Here is an 18,033-nt window from a genome sequence, read left to right on the forward strand (position 1 = left end):
AAGGATTGTTAGCTGAAGAAAACTGTATCTGTAGGCTCTGTAACAATGTAGTTGAAGATGGGTGCATTAAGAAATGCCAATCCAGTTTTAATATCCATATGGACCGGCATCCATTGAGTGACTATCACTCCTTAGTGGGTAGTGTGTTAAATAAAACAGATTGTTGGGTATGCTCTCAAGTACCTCAAGGTCATAGCAAATCAGGGCTAGTCCCATTTCCTTTAACGTTAGGGGAGGTACTTGAGTTAAGTGGTGGGAGACCGGTGGACAGGAGGTTTAATATCTCCAGCCCTCCTAGTTTAAAGCTCCACCAATACCATGTGGATAGGTCCCTATTATGTTTTAACATCTCCAATCCCCGAAAGCCGGGAAATTGGGAAGTGTCATGGAGTAATCAAACCATGACCTTTTCGCATAGAGCAGATAGAATGCCTACAGATACAGAGCTTATACGCCACATAGCCAGTAGAGGAAAATCTTTCCGGTATAGGTATACCTTAGGAAATAGGATTACGAGAGTTGGAGAGGTATCACCAGGATACTGTGCACATATCGTACAACCTGATACGTGTACTAAGCAGATGGAAGAATTAGGGTTAGGAGATTTCACATGGAAGGTGTGTAATATGGTTATGTCCTACTCCGTCCCATATGTTCTCCCCGATGATGCATATTTCATATGCGGGAGAAAGGCGTATAAGTGGCTTGCCCCAAACTCTGAAGGATTGTGTTATATTGGAAAAGTACTGCCTGAAGTAATGACTGTATCACATGACAAAATGAAAGACATACACCGTGTTGCCCAAACTCCTTATACTCACACCCATTACGAGCACGTAGTTAAACGGCACCTGATAGAAAGAACAGAGCATCCGGCCTCTGACATGATCCATGAATCCACCGGGATTCAGTTTCTAATCGCGTTAGATTTCACTCGCACCGCCAGAGGAGTGTTGAATTATAAATACATATCTGCGCTCGCAAATTTGTTAGATAATATCACTGAAATGTATGATGACACGTTTAGGTATACTGGAAGAGAACTTCAAGCTTATAAAACAGAACTGGTACAGCATAGAATGGTTCTTAATTACCTCACAGCAGTGACAGGCGGATATTGTGTCACACTGGCAACACAATACGGCGTGAAATGTTGCACATATATTACGAATAGCACCGAGGACCCGGTCGAGGTCATAGACCAAAAGATGGACGATATTCTCCAACTGAAGTGGGAATTTCGCAGGAGACACAATCTCACTCTTGCTGCTGTAGGTAATGAGCTGACTGGTTGGGTGTCATGGTTGAACCCGCGAAATTGGTTCTCTGGTTTAGGAGACTGGGCTCAAGGAGTCATAATGGATGTTGGGAAGTTTCTCCTATGTATCTTAGGTGTTATCATAACGATTGGCTTGATATTTAGATGCGGTCAGGCTTTAATGAAGTGCAATCGTCGTACTAGGGTAATGAGTTTAAGGAGTGAGGAAACTGTAATTCCAATGGACTTGATTTATGACCCAAATGTAGAAACAATGATGTGATGAAAATGCGATTTCTACGGTCCGTTTCTTTCACCTGTTTTTCCGTTTTCTCCAAGGTAAAAAGACCCACTTGGACGAGGAATTTGATGAGCCGATATACAGACAACAGATGGATTAAAGAAGAAGTTTTGACAACCTGATACACAGATTTTTGATGAACTATGCCATGGATCCCCAGTTTCCCTAGAAATTTTAAAATTACGCTAGCCCAACACTTTTGTAAATCTATGGACATTGACAGCTTTTGCTCGCACCTTATGGGCAAAAGCACAAAGAAGACTGCATTCAACAGACACCAAACAAGACCTCAATCGACGAATGTACATTTACCTGACATAGAATACCACCGCATTTACCGTAATTATGTATTTTCTTAATTTCTACAACCCTCAGGTAATGACACACATAGTCGATAGGGAATACAGGCACAGATATCAGCAATCACATATCTCCCCCATTCATGTATCATCAACTAAAATGTGCTCCCCCATTTTGTTACAACCAAAGCCGAAAAGAGCTCGGTAAAGTTTGACAGCCCATCCACAGACCCGTACCACGGGATAAGAAGGAATTCAAATGTATACTTCGCAATACCTCGAAGCTTGATTTAAAACACATACGGCACGATGATACATGACCCCCAAGCACGGATTCATACACACATGCTTCTGCTATCTCACTAGGTCATACCCTCTTCCTACCTTCTCCTCTCTCCTCCCTACCCAACCATGTAAATGTATTAACCCCTGACATATATTTTTCTCTTTTTGAAATGTTTTAGGAAGTGGCAGTTATTGTTGACTGCCAAAGGGTGGACTGTCAAAGTCAGAAAAATATCTCTATGCACACTACCATATTTGCACCTCACACAGGTCCGTGCTGCGCATGCGTACGCTCTCCCGTACGTGCACATACTCACAGTCGCGGGCACCCGCAGGCGCACGGTATGCGTATTTACGGTAGAGTTTATGTGATCGTAGCGTGCGACTCAATCGTTACATATTTTCACTATATAATGTATTTTGTAGATCATGGTCCCTTTGATAGATTCTGAAAGTTTGGTTAATATAGAATGTTCGTGAACAGAGAAATCCCTCTTTGTTTGATACGAAGGGTCAGACAGGAGTAATACAGTGGTGTTTAGTACCCATCGGAAGAGTATTTAATTAGCAATATTCCGGTGTTGGTTTGAAGCGGATTAATCGCTCGTGCGAATAGTTATGGACATAAGAAGTTTATGTCCATTTACTATTATTTGCTCTTACTTAGCCATGCGGCGGGAAACCCAGTATCCCACCCACCTGGGCAGTTGGAAATAGCCACAGCCCACCTGTATGAATCAACCTATGACCTTTTGTTATAATGCGAAGCCGAATTCCCGTGTCCAATGAACAATAAGAATATAGGGACCATTGTACTGTATTGGGTGCAGAGTATATAAGGGTCACCGTCCCCAGGCCAGCCAGTACTCTCTCTTCAACAGTTATCGCTGATAATTGGAGGACTGGATTCCGGTTGCGCCTGCGTGTGTTCCCCGTATGGTATGTTTCTCTGTTGCCACTTTGTTACCCGTATATGGTTAGCCATTCACACTTAGTCTCTGTATTTGTAATACGATCGTTCTCTATTGTGCATGTTACTGTCTAGATACTCTGCTAGAATTATATGTTAGTTTGTAGCGTATGACTTGTGAACTGTTTCCCCTTTTGAAGTAATTTAAGATATGTGTTAGTAAAAGGTTTTGGACCCTTAACGGTAGTGTGTATTCGTTATATAGCAAGGGGTAACAGGAGCGTCTCGATCGCTCAAACAGCTTTGGTATTAACAAGGTTAAACAGCGTTATATCTCTACATCGGTTCTGGTACAAGGTTTACAGCATAAGAATATCTTTTCTGTGTGTTACATACAAGGTTTAATGATTGTTATCTTGTGAGCGTCTGCGCCGCTCGTGATCTCCTCGTGGTCTCGAGCGTCCGCTACGCTGACAGCGTAGCATTACGGTAGTCGCTCACCTATAGTGTGCCCGATACCAACAGCGTATTCTCGCGAGCGTTTGTGTCGCTCGAGCGGCTCGCTCCCGATACAGCGTCCGCTACGCTAAGAGCGTACCCTTACGGTACCTCGCACGCCAATTGCGTACTGTGTCTCTTAACCTCCTAGAGTGTTTAATAAGGTAATAGAAATCGACATTCTCATATTATATACTGGTGGTCAGCAAAATTATGCACTGTCCTCCTACTATATATACTGCACAAAACTTAAATGCACCACAGGTATGGATGGATAGTATACTTGACGACACAGAGGTAGGTAGAGCAGTGGACTACTGTACCGTACTGATATAATACTGGTGGTCACTGGTCAGCAAAATTCTGCACTGTCCTCCCACTATATACTACAATGCAGCACAGATATGGAGCGTTTTTCAGGCAGAGAACGTAGATATTTTCAGCACACTGAGCACAGATATTTGCAAGCACACTGAGCACAGATATTTGCAGCACACTGAGCACAGATATTTGCAGCACACTGAACACAACTGAGAGAACGCTGCACGTCCTCTCCCTATCATCTCCAATGCACGAGTGAAAATGGCGGCAACGCGCGGCTCCTTATATAGAATACGAATCTAGTGAGAATACTACAGCGGGATGATGACGTTCGGGCGCGCTCGGGTTAACCGAGCAAGGCGGGAGGATCCGAGTCTTCCTCGGAACCGTGTAAAATGGGTGAAGTTCGGGGGGGTTCGGATTCCGAGGAACCGAACCCGCTCATCACTAGTTTAAACATGGCATCTAGCGCCGAATATACATTTGAATTTTGTACCTAGCACCGATTGGTCCCTTTAAAGATGGCACAGCAGTACAGGGTTTAACCCCTTGAGTGCTGCAGCCACCATCAGCCCAGTGTATACACTCCTAGGGGTATATTTACTAAGATTCGTATTACTGTCGATTTGGAGGGAGATTAAACACGAATGACATCGAATGTGTGAATTTGCAACTTTTTGAATTTTTTACGCCTCATTTACTATGCTGTCGTATTCTGCATTTTCGTTTTTTCCGATGTCGATGTCATTCGTAATTTCGGCCAGTGTTTTACGGGAGTGATTAGTAAAACACTGCCGAACTTAACACAATGAATCCCGGCCGGATCTGTGAGATCCGTGCAGGGCTTCATTGTGTACCTTAAATTAAGTGTTTAAACTGTTAAAAATCAGGGGGAAAAATTGCTTGGGTCCCCCCTCCTAAGCATAACCAGCCTCGGGCTCTTTGAGCCGGTCCTGGTTGTAAAAATACGGGGGGGAAATTGACTGGGGATCCCCCATATTTTAACAACCAGCACCGGGCTCTGCGCCTGGTGCAAAAAATACGGGGGACAAAACACGTAGGGGTCCCCCGTATTTTTAACACCAGCACCGGGCTCCACTAGTCAGCGAGATAATGCCACAGCCGGGGGACACTTTAATATAGGTCCCTGCTGCCCTGGCATTAAATCACTAACTAGTCACCCCTGGCCGGGGTACCCTGGAGGAGTGTGGACCCCTTAAATCAAGGGGTCCCCCCCCCCCTCCAGCCACCCAAGGGCCAGGGGTGAAGCCCAAGGCTGTCCCCCCCATCCAAGGGCGGCGGATGGGGGACTGATAGCCTTGTGTCCAAAAAAAGAATATTGATTTTTTGTAGCAGTACTACAAGTCCCAGCAAGCCTCCCCCGCAAGCTGGTACTTGGAGAACCACAAGTACCAGCATGTGGGTGGAAAACGGGCCCGCTGGTTCCTGTAGCTCTACTACAAAAAAAATACCCAAATAAAAACAGTACACACACACCGTGACAGTATAACTTTATTACATACATGCACACTTACATTCATACATACTTACCTATGTTGACACGAAGAGTCGGTCCCCTTCTCCACGTAGAATCCACGGGGTACCTGTCAATAAAATTATACTCACAACAATCCTGTGTTGCTCGCTCCTCTTCTTTGTTTGTAATCCACGTACTTGGCAAAAAACAAAACGAAAATCCCGGACCACGCACTGAAAGGGGTCCCATGTTTACACATGGGACCCCTTTCCCCGACTGGCGAGACCCCCCGTGACTGCTGTCAAAGAGGGTCCCTTCAGCCAATCAGGGAGCGCCACGTCATGGCACTCTCCTGATTGGCTGTGCGCACCTGAACTGTCATTCAGGCTGCGCACTATAGAGATACAATGTAGTGCATAGGTGCTCCATTGTATCCAATGGTGGGAACTTTGCGGTCTGCGGTAGACCGCGAGGTTAAGTGGGGTCACTCTTGTGGTTGCCCCCACTTAACCTCGCGGTAACCTCGCGGTCTGCCGCAGACCGCAAAGTTCCCACCATTGGATACAATGGAGCGCCTATGCGCTACATTGTATCTCTACAGTGCGCAGCCTGACTAACTATTTCACACCCCTTCCCACTGATAAACATGTACGGATCTCACTGATCCGTGCATGCCTATCAGAACATGGTAAAAAAAAAGCAGGTCTATTTTAAAACTGCTTTTTTTTACGATTTGTATATTTTCACGGCAGTGTTTGGCTATTGCTGGTAGTGTTTCTGAATTCAAATTTTTAGTAAATTACCGAGTTGTAGCAAATAACAGGCATATTTGACCAATGGTGTATTCATTCGTATTTTTTTTCTTTGCCTTCCAAAAAAATATGAATGCCCTCATCACTGCCGAGATTTAAGGTTAGTAAATTCCCGAGATGACACTTTGATGAAAAAACACCAAATCGTTCAAAATCGGGACCTTAGTAAATATACCCCCTAGTCTGAAGATTTTCCTGTCTTTTGGCACCACCCTTTCAGCAAGGACCCTGCTACAGTTATTCCATAAACCTCACACGTCAGATGCATCCACTCGCCACTCAAGCACACTTATCCTATAAAATAAAGACACCACAACTGTAATTGGCGTGAAAGGGGGTCAGCTTTTATTTTCTGACTGAGAGGAAGGCCTATTAAATACTAAGACTAAAATGCAGACTTCCCTCTCTAACTAAGGTGGCGGGGAGAAGAACGGTTAAACATAATAAACGTAACATGGGTGAAAAAACATTATAATACAGAAAAAGCAAGCGATAAAAACATATGTGTGAGGGAGCCTTCTGCCCCCGATGTTCCGGGATCGGCCTCCTGCCTCCATCCCGGACATTGAAAATCAAAAAATCCAAGGACAGGGGTCGACCTTCTGCCACTACCCTTGCCCACCAACAGTTGTAGGGACAGAGGTACGCTCCGCCCCTACGGGGTAAAAAATTGGGCCACTGGCCCCGCCATCCACATATGTTTATACCAATTAATGGACTCCACTTGGTAAAGTGATGCCCGTGAACTAATTCAAACGACTAAGAAATCTTCCTTAAAGTACACCCAAACTTCTAACCTTGAACTCATAATCAAAATTAAGTAACCGTTCAGAAACCGACCACCTGCCACCGCCACCGAACTAAAAAAAAACAACTAGAGGGGGGGCTAAAAGCCGACAAAACTAACTAAACACAAACTAACGCAACGAAAAACCAAAACGACTATCCAACAGAGAAAAAACTACCTAAGGGGACCGAAGAACGTGAATAATTTCATCCAAGAAGATCACCATGCCAGCTGGTGACAAATGCACCCCGTCAGACCGGTATAGAGTCGGATCCCGGAAGGAGATACCACCGTGCGGCACGACCAGGCCGCCATGCTGGAGGACAGTACGACCGACAACCGAATTGACCCGCCTCCGAACTAGGTCAATCGCCCCGGGGTTAAAGGCTCCACGCCAAGACCGCCGGGGGACGATGTCTGACCAGAGGATCAGGCAAAACGGCCAGTCAGCCATAAGTTCCAACAGCTGACGTCTGATCTCGAGGCGAATGTCAAGCCCCGTGCGGCGCACCAAATCATTGCCACCGAGATGCAAGACCAAAATCAGCGGATATCCAAACCGGCCAACTGCCGCCCGAAGCCAGTCCCGCAGGCCGTCCCAGCGGAGGCCTCTACGCCCCAACCAGCGCACGGCCCGCAGCTCTGGAAACCGAGTCGTGTCGCAGGCCAGAGCCGACACGGACAGCCAATAGATGTACGAATGGCCGACAAACCATATAAAGTGCGGATCTAACCGCAGTCCTGCAAAAGAAGGGTGTGATGAAGGTTAATAAAATGAGAGAAAGATGGCATATGTAAATGGACAACCTAACTGCGACCCTAACGGGGAGTGGAGGGGGGGGGGGGCCACCCAATTTGACTTGAGGCAAAAACAAAACTTCGTCAGCCGGCAAAAGCCGTAAGTAAAACCAACGATAAAACAAAAATTCATCAAGGCCCCCGCAATCGCAAAATGCAACTGCGACGAGCGGCTAGTCCTCAAATGGGCGCACTGGGAGGAAAAGGCCTGATATAGCGTCTGACTGCACCAGACCTCCACCTACCCAGTGCCCGGACTTTGACTTCGGACCAACCCGCCGCAGCGGCTGCTGAAGCAGCGCCGATGCGGAAAGAGTGAGTCCCATAGTTGGCCGGAGAGAGACCCAGGTACAAAAGACAACGTCCCAAAACCGACCGGAATTGATATCTGGTCAACGGGGAACCGTCACAATGGACAAGCCACCCGGGGGGCGTTGGAGGCCGAAGGGACGAATAAGCCTGGGCCGCGGCAACTGGACAAATGCCCCGCGCACGAGCCCGACCCATTCGAACCCACTGCCCCCTGCCGACTAGGTTAGTCTTGGAGCGCTGAATCCTGCACCACAAACCGTCGGGGCGTACGACGACGTGGGCCGCCAGCATGGGCGAGGCAGAAGTCCGAGAGACGGCCACCAGCTCGCCCACCCTGAATGCACCGTGGAAGGCCATCGTAAAGGCCGCCATGAAGAGGCGAACTTCGTATCCCGAGGAACAAATACTCTGGAGGGATCCCAAAATCCGCCTCAGCAAAGCACCCGTGATCGGCAGGCGAGTATCCGGGAGGGGCGGGAACGCCCGAGTCCAACCTTTCAACACCTGCCGGAGGAAAAAGGACTTTGTAAAATCCGCTTCCCCCCTCAGCTGCAGAAAGTATGATATACCCGCCAAAATCCTGCTAACAGACGCCCGCGAAATCCCGTCGGAGTACAACATACAGATATATTCTAAGAGTAAATCGTGAGAGGTCTAACCATGCTGGCCTCGCTCCAGGAGGAAGCGACTCCACCGCTCCCAGGCGGCCCGATAGGCCGTAAAAGTAGCAGGGGCCAATGACCTGTGTGCTAACTCCTCCAATCCGGGTGGATGACCTGCCACACATAAGCAGGACATGATTCCCCATGGATTAGCACTGCAGGAGCCAAGCGCCGAAACCGCTGCCAATCGCCCCGAGACAGGGCATCCGCAATTTCGTTACGCACGCCAGGGACATGTTTGGCTTGCAACGTAATGTTGTTCACCAAACATAGCAAGACTATCTGCGCAAGGACCCGCAGGACCGGCAAGGACGTGGATTTTTGGCGGTTTATGGCAAAAACTACGCCCAAATTGTCGCACCAGAAGATAACCTGTTTGTTACGCAGGGCATCGCACCACAATTCCAGAGCGACCAGAATGGAAAATATTTCCAGCAACAGCATGTTCGTCGTGAGGCCCTTGCTAAGCCAGGCCCGAGGCCAGGGACACGCGCACCAACAGCCTGCGAAATAAGCTCCGAACCCGTAAGCGCCAGAGGCATCCGTGAAAAGCTCCAGGGATGGGCTAGACACCGCCGCCTCCTGCCAAATACAGATGCCGTTGAAACGAACAAGAAATTCGTCCCAAATCCGCAAATCCCTTCGGATTTCGAGAGACAGCCTAAGAAAATGATGCGGGCGTCTAACCCCCACTGTAGCCCGTTCCAATTTTCTACAGAAGACCCTGCCCATGGGGATCACCTTGCAAGCAAAGTTAAACAGGTCCAATAAGGATTGAGCCTGTTTGAGAGTGAGCTTGCCCGCAGCCAGCGCATATAGGATACCGTCGTGTAAACACAACACCTTGTCCGCAGGGAGCCTACACAGACCACCGACCGTATCAATCTGAATCCCGAGGTAAACCAAGGAGGCGGAGGGACCCTCCGTCTTCTCAGGTGCCACTGGAACCCCGAAGTGTGCGAAGAGGACCAGAGCCCCCTGCAGCAAGTTGACGCAGCGATCCGAGTCTGATGGGCCGATAAAAAGGAAATCGTCCAGGTAGTGCGAAATTCCCCGTTCGCCCGTCTCCTGCTCGAGAAACCAGTGGAGGAAAGAACTGAATCTCTCGAAGTAGGCGCAAGAGATGGAACAGCCCATAGGGAGGCACCGATCGATGTAAAAGCCATCGTCCAGCTTAAAACCTATAAACCGAAAGGCGGACGGGTGCAACGGAAGGAGGCGGAACGCTGACTGGATGTCCAATTTACACATCACTGCCCCCGGACCAAAAGACCGAATGGTGTCTATGGCTGAATCAAAGGATAGGTAAACAACCCTACACTGATCCGGAGGGATGGCATCATTAACCGATGACCCCGGAGGACAGGACAGATGTTGGATAAGGCAAAATTTTCCCACGGTCTTTTTGGGCACTATGCCCACGGGGGACAAGACCAGGTCTGGCAAGGGGGGTTCCCAGAAAGGGCCAACCATTCTACCTAGCGCCAACTCAGCCTCCACCTTCTGGCGGAGCACGTCCGGAAATTCGCTAGCCGAGCGCAGGTTCGTGCCCACCCCGGGACCCACCTGGCCATGTATCGGCAAGGGGAAGCCCGACGCGAATCCCGAGTGTAAGAATTGGGCGTCCGCCGGCCGCGGGTACCGTCGCAGCCAGGGAATGAGTGCCCGAAGTCTAATTGGGGTGGGGGCTGTGGCCAACGCCAGAGGCCGCGGGAGCGCGACTCTGCCGGGTCTGTGGTCCGGAAGCCCCTCCGGCCCCAGGACTGGGACAGTCCTTAATCCCGTGGCCCCCTCCCACATCGGATACAGGAGTGACGAAAACGACAGCGGCCGCCTAAGTCGCATTGGGCATTATTAAAAGCGAAGCATTTTCCATGCCCCGCACGCCCTGAACCGCCGCGAAAGCCGGCAGAACGAGAGACAGGACGTTTAGCCCACCTCCTCGTCGTGCCGCCTTCCTCAGCGCCGGCCGAACCCTGGGTCAGTTCCGAGCACAATTCCACATCTTTCTTACCGAAGTTATAGATCTGCCGCCCGTGTTGTTTTCGCCGAAAATCCTCATCATAATGACGCCAGGCCGACCCTTTATACTTATGGTACAGAACATGTATGAGGAATTGATATCGCACTATGTTCATATGTTCGTCCGGGCGGGTCTCTAGGTAACATTCAGCAAAGATCAACATGCATCGTACCCAATTCGGGTAGGAGCGCAAAGCGTCCTCGCTGCCCTGCCCCTTTTTCTTAGCTGAAAGTAAGGCTTTCCGATCGTCACTAGTAAGAGCGAAAATATTCACATATTGGCCCTTACGGCTCCGGTCCCGGACCGGGGGCCTAAGTCCACGTTGCACTGCCGTATTAGCGCAGTGCATGGTGTCCGATTCCACCGAGACTTGGGAGGCGGACGAGGTTTAATACCGACGCTCGCGCCGTCTGCGACGCTTAACCCTGTGCAAGCCGCCGTCAGAGGAGGACAGGCCCTCCGAGGACGTGGAGGCAAGGGAAGAGTCCGTGTACCGACGCCTGCGGCTGCGCCTGCTGCGCTTGCTGGAAACCCTACGAGCACTGCTGCCTACGCTAGAGGAGCTGGAGTGAGTACCCAATCCCAAGCCGCTACGGGGTGTAACCGCGCTCCCCCGGGACCAGTTGGGGTCCGATGAAGACTCACCTGCACGAGAGGGAACACCGTCCGTCCCAACGGCCACCGGACGACTCGCGGATGCACCGAGAGACTCCATTTCTGACCCGACGTCCGCGGCTGGGGAGAAAAAAGAGACATGGTTCCCCTGCTCCCCCATCGGGCTCGCAGCAGCCGGGAGCGGGGCAGGCGGGGGAACCGTTGCGCCAGAGGACAGAAGCGGGGTAAGAGATTGCGCAATGCTATCTGCATCCGGGCACGGAGGATAACAAGGGCGCCACCGCCGACACAACAGCTGCACAAATGGCGGACAGAACGGTGGTGTCCACCAAGGGTGCAGCCGACGTGGCGGGTGTAGGAAAATCAGAGCCGCCACGCGAGTCGTGCTCTCCACGGGAGGATCGTGAACCCCCCGTTGGGAGCAAGGACCCGGATGATCCCTCACTGTCGGGCGTCACGGTATCGCCGTCCCGCTGCGATAACTCCCGCGCCAACCGCCTACGCCGCGACCTCCTCCGATCCCGAGCATTGGCCACAGGATGAGAAACCGAAGAGTCGTCGCTACTGGAAGGAGGAGGCGCAACGTCGGAATATGAGCCGTCCGCAGCAACAGCGGCGGGAGACGGCCGGACACGGAGAGGGGTGGAATGGTCGCCCTCCGACGGCGCACGCCGCCCCCTGACGGGGTGAGTGACCCCGGTCGGAGCTGCATGGCCATGGGCGGCAGCTGCAGCGCCATGCGCCAGGCAAGATACCCTGGAAGGGGGGGGGAGCGCTCCGGGGCCACCCACGGCAGGAGAGGCCAGGTGGCCCGCCCCCGCCTGACGGGCCCCGCCCTATCCGCGACAGGCAAAGGGGGACGCGCAGTAGAGGGGCGGCGGCGACGCCCCGCCCTGTTGGGGAGGGCGCAGGCCGGACCTGACTGGGTGAAGGGGAGGGCCGGACAGAGGGGACAGGCCTCATCTGGGCCCCCCAAGTGGCAGGGTCAACTGTGGCACGCGCGCGCTGCCTAGACTGAACAGGTCTGGCAGCCGCGCGACCCCCCTCCCGCCCCCTAACCTCAGCAGTGTGCGCAAAGAGAGGATCAGGCCGCTGATCCGCGGGCCGGGAGCTCCGTTCCGGCCCCACGTGATCAGAGCGGCCGTGGTTAGCGAGCGGCGGGCTCAGGGACGGCAGGACACCATCCCTGGCCATGCGCCGCGTACGTCCTCGGCCACCCAGCGCTTCGTCCCCTGCCGCGGCTAGCAGCGGGGACGGAGAGCGCAAGCGCGGGGGAGCCCGGGCGGGCGGCCGAGCCTGGCCGCGCGCGCCCCGGGTCTCCCGCATGGCAGCCGCAGCATTCCTTTCCCGTGCCGGCTGGACATCAGATGCGTCCATGAGCCGGGCGGGGAGGCCAGCGGCGCGGCTGGGGCGGATTGTGGCGGCCATAGAATATCAATCCCGAGGTAAACCAAGTAACAAGAGAAGCAAGGATATGAAGGGTGAATATAAGAAAGGAGTAGAGGGGATAGAAAGGGTAAAGAACAGAGGAGAGGGAGAGAAAGAAGTTAAATGGGATGTGTGAGCAGGATGAATAAGGATAAATATAATGAATGGGAGCAATACTTGCAGTCCTCACGAAAAGAGCTGGAAGAGAGGCAGGAAGTATCCTGTCAGCTGCATATATGCATGACAGGCCAGCCCCCTCTCCATGATCCAGCCAATTGGCCCCCAGCCCTCTCTCTACGTTCCTCCCAGCAAAAAACATTAACCCCTTACAGGCCAAGGTGATGCCTCGAGCGGCGCTGCGGAGGCCCAGACGGTGCGTTTATGCCGCTATGGTCACATTATGTTCCCTACGCGGTCTTTCCATTTCAAGTGTTTAGTATTCCTCTCTGTGACTGTATATATATCTTCAGTATTTCCAAGTACTCTGCATCAGCATCAGTATCTGTTCCTGCAATTGCTGTTTTAACCAAATGCTACCAACCTACAGTGACTCTGCATCTTGGCAAAGGCTCAGCATTCATCTGTGACTCTATTGGTGTATTACTTGCTCCCTTATGTTATCTACAGTAACCATTCCAGCAAAGTATCTGTGCAGATTCCACGTATGAAGTACTGGGCACTCTCCGCATTTCCCTGTGTTGATCATATTCCCCAGCCCCAGAGACTGTAGGGCCGTAACTAGGTGCGTGACAGCGGTGCCTGGCACACAGCGAACGTACACTGTGGGCGCAGGACGGCCAGCAGAACCCACAAGGCCACTACTGTCTATCACGGAAGGCAGCTATGAAACCACTGCCGCTAGCTGCAGCGCTGCCCACGGTGAGGTGCGCTCAGCTCCTTCTCGCACCTCGGGGGTAATTCCAAGTTGATCGCAGCAGGAAATTTTTTAGCAGTTGGGCAAAACCATGTGCACTGCAGGGGAGGCAGATATAACATGTGCAGAGAGAGTTAGATTTGGGTGGGTTATTTTATTTCTGTGCAGGGTAAATACCGGCTGCTTTATTTTTACACTGCAAATTAGATTGCAGATTGAACTCACCACACCCAAATCTAACTCTCTCTGCACATGTTACATCTGCCTCCCCTGCAGTGCACATGGGGGGTCATTCCGAGTTGTTCGCTCGCTAGCTGCTTTTAGCAGCATTACACACGCTAAGCCGCCGCCCTCTGGGAGTGTATCTTAGCATAGCAGAATTGCGAACGAAAGATTAGCAGAATTGCGAATAGAAATTTCTTAGCAGTTTCTGAGTAGCTCCAGACTTACTCATACATTGCGATCAGTTCAGTCAGTTTCGTTCCTGGTTTGACGTCACAAACACACCCAGCGTTCGCCCAGACACTCCCCCGTTTCTTCAGACACTCCCGCGTTTTTCCCAGAAACGCCAGCGTTTTTTCGCACACTCCCAGAAAACGTCCAGTTTCCGCCCAGAAACATCCACTTCCTGTCAATCACACTACAATCACCAGAACGATGAAAAGCTTTGTTATGCCGTGAGTAAAATACCTAACTTTTGTGTAAAATAACTAAGCGCATGCGTTCTGCGAACCTTGCGCATGCGCAGTAAGCGACTAATCGCAGTATAGCGAAAATCGGCAACGAGCGAACAACTCGGAATGACCCCCATGGTTTTGCCCTATTGCTAACAGAATTCCTGCTGCGATCAACTTGGAATTACCCCCCTCATGTAGTTAGTTACCTACTTTATAGTTGGGTAGTGCTGCGCTCAGTCTCTTGTTTGGTTTATAGAGTTAATCAACAACTAGTGGTATGGTATGTAGTCAGCACCTCTTAATCTGAAGTTTGCGCAGCACTACCCAACTATGGCCCTCATTCCGAGTTGATCGCTAGGTGCCGTTGTTCGCTGCATAGCAATAATTTAAAAAAAACTGCAAAACTACGCATTCGTATGGGCCGCAATGCGCACGCGTGGCGTACGGGTACAAAGAGCATCGTTGTTTTGCACTGCTTCTAGCGACAATTCCATTCGCACAGCCGAACGCAAGGAGATTGACAGGACGAGGGCGTTCATGGGTGTCAACTGACCGTTTTCTGGGAGTGTTTGTAAAAACGCAGGCGTGTCCAGGCGTTTGCAGGGCGGGTATCTGACGTCAATTCCGGGACCTTCGTCGCAGCAAACATCGCACAAAATAAGTAACTACAGGGCTAGTCTTGTTCTGCACAAAATGTGTTTGTACTCGCTCGGCTGCACAGGCGTTCGCACTCTTGCAAAGCGAAAATACACTCCTCCATGGGCGGCAACTATGCGTTGGCACGGCTGCAAAAAGTAGCTAGTGAGCGAACAACTCGGAATGAGGGCCTATATTGTTACCCCCAGGTTTGGTCATCTTAAATGTGCAGCAGCCCGTCCAACGTGACACGACTAACTCAGTGCGCAGTTACCCCCCAAAAATTTTAAAAGTTACCTACATAACAGCGGGCAGCGCTGCAGCTGCCTGTCTGCAGGCTCCTCCCCCTCCCTGGTCCACCTTTCTGGCTGCAGCTCTTCTTGTCACCGTGAATGAGCAGCCAAAGCCCTGCCCACTCCCTTCCTCGTGCCCTGCATCCATGCCTACATCACGAAGAGAGTGTGCTCCCCCCCCCTTCCCCGGTACCTTCAGTCATGTGTGGAGAGGGACACTTCCGGGGAACAGAAGCCGGCACCTGAGTGTCAGTGCAGATGGGAAAATGTATGTAAGTAGCGCAATAGTTGCTTTGTTTCTGAGTAGGGGAAAGAGGATGCAGCACACGCTCTCACTCCCTCTTTACACACACACTCTTTCTTTCCCACACTCTCTCTGCCTGGCATAATATGTATATATGTATAAGGGGCTCTTCTATGGCATAACGTGTAAAAGGGGTAATACTGTGCGGTGTAATGTGACTAACAGGCTTTACTGTGCGGTGTAATGTGACTAACATGCGCTACTGTGCGGTGTAATGTGACTAACGGGCGTTTCTTTGTGGTGTAATGTGACTAACATGCGCTACTGACACTACTGTGCTGTATAATGTAACTAACGGACACTACTGTGCTGAGTAATGTGACTAACGGGCGTTTCTTTGTGGTGTAATGTGACTAACATGCGCTACTGACACTACTGTGCTGTATAATGTAACTAACGGACACTACTGTGCTGTATAATGTAACTAACGGACACTACTGTGCTGAGTAATGTGACTAACGGATGCTTCTGTTGTCACGGTAGGCTGTTTTTGTGAATCTGTTGGACTCAGACTAACTGAAGGAGTAGATGCTCCTGTGTGACGGAAACTGGGTGGACGAAGGTAGTTTCTTCTCATATACCTTATTGAATATGAAGCAAACAGATTCTAGTGCGGCTGACCGATAAGAATAGAGTTTGACTGGAACAAGAGAGGTAAGTTAGTGTGGATCGCTGGGAGTAGTTCGTGCAACTGGAAGATTGTGGAAACCGGATATTTGGCTGAAGAACTGCAAAGAGTTGTAGCACTGGATATTTGAAAGACTCGGCAAAAGAACTCCGAGGAAAGCTGGCAGACTTCCACGGGACTCTGGATAATCTGACGGTACCGTTCGGTGAATGGTTAACTGCGGACAGCGTACTGGAGAGCTGTCGGGTATCTTGCAGCGAGGGATGGCTGGCAAACACTGACAGCAGAGTAGGAACCAGGACACCTGGATAACACAGATACAATCTGCGGGAGCACAGAGCTAGGGTTCTGTTTTGCAACAACAAAGCAGTGGCAGAGATTGCTTAAAACCGAGCCTATTTGTAGGGAGTAAGGCAACTGGATTGGCTGATCACTTACCCATTGGTACAGAACACACTGGTCTCCAACATGGCTGCCTCCCATTTTGCAGACACACAGGAGCGCTGCAACCTGCCTGGTCCCACACACTCCTGTCCTCCCAGAAGCCGCATCATTCCTGCCGCCGGCCGCGCCGTTTCCTCATACAACCGCGCAGCACCATGAGCAGCCGTACCGGCAGAGCTTGGACCCCGGGCCCCACGGTGGTGAGTACTCGGTGCATGACAGTACCCCCCTCCGGACACCTTTGATCCTTAATAGGGTTCTTGATGTGGAAACTTCAAATCAATCTTGGGGCATGGACATCTTCAGCAAAGACCCAATACCTCTCCAATACCCTGGTCAAGAATGTACTGAAGACGTCCATATCGACTACAGGAATCTAAAATTTCTTTAATCTCAGACTCTTCACCTCGCAAAGTTGGAATTCTAGGAGGTTTGGGCAAAGCAGCACGGAACTTGTTCAGAATTAAGGGTTTAAGAAGAGATGTAAGAAAGGCATTGGGAATCCAGAGAGAGGATGGCAGTTTAACTTTGTATGTCATAAGATTAAGAACTTGGGAGCAAACCTTTTGGATGGAACTTTGAACTTAAGATTGCGTGTAGATATCCAAACTTGGTTCCCCACCTTGTAGTTAGGAACTGCCTTCCGTTTCCTATCCGCAAAAGATTTGTATCGCTTGAAGGTTTTAATCAAAGATTTGCGCACTTGACTTCAAAACTTAGATAAAACTGTTTGAGCGCCTGGTCCGCCGCTGGAACCTCCTGAGCTGGAAGAGGTTGAAATTCCGGAACTTGGGGATGGAACACGAAATTAGTGTAGAATGGTGTAGATTCCGATGCGATGAGGAATGAAAGAGGTTATTGTGAGCGAACTCTGCCAGCGGAAGAAAATCTAGCCAATCGTCTTGTGATGAAGACATATGCAGACGTACAAAAGTTTCCAGATCCTGATTTACTCTCTCAGTTTGTCCATCTGTCTGAGGATGATAGACGGAGGAGAAGTTCAACTTGATATTTAGTGAAGAACAAAGGGATTTCTAAAACTTAGCGACAAATTGCGGTCCGTGATCTGAAACAATCTCTTGAGGAAAGCCATGCAGTCTGAGGATCTCAGAAATTAACAGTTTAGCCAGTAATGGAGCAGATGGAAGTCCTGTTAATGGTATCAAATGGGCCATCTTCAAAAAACATTCTACCACCACCCAGATAGTGTACCGTCCCTTAGATGGAGGTAAATCAGTCACAAAATCCATCGAAATATGAGTCCAGGGCTCCATGGGTATGCATAACGGATGTAATAAGCCTGGAGGAGAACCCTTGGTATTCTTGTGTTGAGCGCATTTAGGGCAGGTGGCAATAAATTCCTGAACATCAACCCTGAGATGTGGCCACCA

The sequence above is a fragment of the Pseudophryne corroboree genome, chromosome 7, assembly GCF_028390025.1.
Source record: "Pseudophryne corroboree isolate aPseCor3 chromosome 7, aPseCor3.hap2, whole genome shotgun sequence".
Taxonomy (NCBI): domain Eukaryota; kingdom Metazoa; phylum Chordata; class Amphibia; order Anura; family Myobatrachidae; genus Pseudophryne; species Pseudophryne corroboree.